The sequence below is a fragment of the Montipora foliosa genome, chromosome 10 (assembly GCF_036669935.1).
Source record: "Montipora foliosa isolate CH-2021 chromosome 10, ASM3666993v2, whole genome shotgun sequence".
Lineage (NCBI taxonomy): Eukaryota > Metazoa > Cnidaria > Anthozoa > Scleractinia > Acroporidae > Montipora > Montipora foliosa.
The window spans coordinates 13,351,290-13,353,789 of NC_090878.1; the positions used below are offsets into that span (position 1 = coordinate 13,351,290).

General features: G+C 34.9%; 1 protein-coding gene across 2 annotated transcripts in view; it reads left to right on the forward strand.

Moving 5' to 3' along the window:
* The window catches only part of LOC137974295 (nuclear factor 1 B-type-like), a 31,663-nt gene that overhangs the window by 595 nt on the left and 28,568 nt on the right, over positions 1-2,500 (forward strand). Inside the window, exon 2 of one of the 2 annotated variants that reach the window (XM_068821181.1) lies at positions 1,325-1,444. The exons of the other annotated variant lie outside the window; for it this stretch is intronic. The gene's annotated coding sequence lies outside the window, so the exon portion shown is untranslated. The remainder of the gene's footprint in view (positions 1-1,324; positions 1,445-2,500) is intronic. 2 annotated transcript variants of the gene reach the window in all.

Consider the following 2,500-nt stretch of genomic DNA (forward strand, 5'->3'; position numbering starts at 1 on the left):
TTATTTATCGTGATCATGCTTCCCAATTCACTTTTTATTGTTTCCAAAAATAAAATCTTAAGGAACTGAGACTCTTGTCAAGTGCTCGCTTCTTCAATCACGATACAATAAATGAAGGGAACGTCCTGCCAATGCCATTTTAGAAGCAACATATTTATTTTAAATTATTTTTTGAACCAGTCAGTTTTTAGTTTGAGGTAAATGACACCTACTCTGGGAGGATAGTATTAGGTGGATAATGATTTTTTGTTAGAATTATTTGATAAATGTTGATGATGTCTGATAGATGCAAATGTAAGATGCATGAATATTGTGTGCAGTGCCACCATTGTAATCAGTTCAAACGTCTTTGAATTCTATAATTAAATTACTTTGGGAGTAGCCACCCATGTCCACATGGTGAGACCAATTACTGACGGGTCAGGGACAAATAAAAAAAAAATTGAAAATGGTTAACATGGCTAGTGTTATACGGGATGTTGCAGCTTTGATTTTATTGTATGTGAGTCTCTTTCTCAATGATCATTGCAAATGCAACAAGAACAAAAATGCTCCATTGTCTGTATCTACATGACGGCCACGCAGCCATCATGGTTTTTTGAAATCACTAAAAATCTGTCCATCTTGTAATTTCCTGAAAGTGAAAAAAACTGAGGAAGCCTCAAAAGGTTGAATTTGGTTCTCTAGCATCACTGATTATAACCACTGGACTAATGAAAAATGCTGACAATGGCACTTATTTTTTTACCCCATAACTGATAGTGGATAGCTAATCAAAAAAGGTACCATTTCTTAGAGCATTTTGAAATGAGTGCATAAACCTACAATAGGGGACAAAATTCATTGGGACAGTAAGCAAAAACAGTACAAAAATATGTGTAAAACATTGTTTACATCATTTGAGCAAGAACCTGTGTGTTCACTGCCCCCTAAATTTCCCCCCTCTACAAGGTTGTTAAAAGCAAATGGTCATTACAGCAAGTTTGGGACCCACAGCGCAGAAACTTCAACATCCTTTTGGGGGAGGAGGGGGGAGTGACCAGATTAATCTGCATGCCATGAAATGTCCAAAGAATTCTAACCTCCATTGTACATACTGTTCACAAGCTTTATGAAAAAAAAAAAAACCAGTCATTTCATGATATGAAGACATGAACACCGCATAAGTCATGCTCAAGTAAAATAATATCATGTGAAACCCGACCTGTCTAGTCTCAACAATAATATGCAAAGAATTTTCTTGGCAAGGAAAAGATACATCAAATGATGGACATTGGAAATATGCAAATATACCTTTCTTTAACTAAGTTTTTATTGCTCTTAGGCATACTTGGCTTGTGTGGATTAATACTGTAATGTCATTGTGATGAGCTTAAATTCCACCAAAGTCATAAAGAATTTTTTCAGGCTTCTTTGGTGAAAACGTGTATGTTTTCTTGAATTGGTAAGTGGAAGGATCATTGTAATCCACACTTGATATGCGTTTCAATACAATAATATTGACTTTTGGTTGTACATGTATCAAGCAAATCATTCTGTGACACAAGACACAATGTTCAACACTCTTAAGGCCCTGCACGTGACTCTTCAGTGTACTTTAGGTCAACAGTTTGGCTGTCTGCCTCGAAAGGTCATGATTAAATTTCTTCTATCCATTTCTTTGTATAACATAACAGTACACTTCTCTTTTTGTTCTTAAATGTGCACTTGGAAAGCACATATTATAAGCAGTTCCTAAATGAGTATTTTTTGTCAATTACCAAATTATTTATTTTTGTTGATTATTACTATTAAATGCTGTATTTCAACAATAAGCGTCACTTATTCAGCCAATATAATAGTGTAGGGTTTTTGTCTCCTATCTAAACCTCAGATATACAGAAAGCTCTTTTTAAAAGTTTGCTTGACATTGAGGTATACAGTGGAATGTTATCTCTGTATCTCTAACTTGGTTGCAAAATGACTTGCACTTTTCCTAAGAGTGAGACTTAATAGATTTTTAATCTCTGTCTAATCTTGGTTTTCATGTGACGCCATTTTAGTTTTGTTAGTTATTAGAGCAGCTGAAGACTTATCTTTTCACAAATTTTTAGTTTGATAGGGTTTTTCATCTTGTGATAAGGCAAGTTTGAATTTCTAAGCTTGTGCATGACACGCTATTAAAATTGCCACCAAGAATTCTGTCACGTAGGTTAAAAAAGTGACTTATCTGCTGAAATTTTGCAATCTGAACAGTCCTTGTATGAGAATAAGAACTCAGAAGATGACTACTTAAAGTGTACCAGGTGCCTTTATGCAATGGTGGGAGTAAATAACACAGCCTGTGACTCTTATCATTTTAAAAGAATGTCAATGAAAAGGGCACTGCATAAGTTACAATAATGTTCTGCATTAAACGAGACTAAATCCAGGCGAGTAAGTGCTTCATTGTAGTTAAGACCGGGACACATAATTGCTAATGCCCTCTTCTGTATAAATTCCAGTTCATGCGTTTAATACT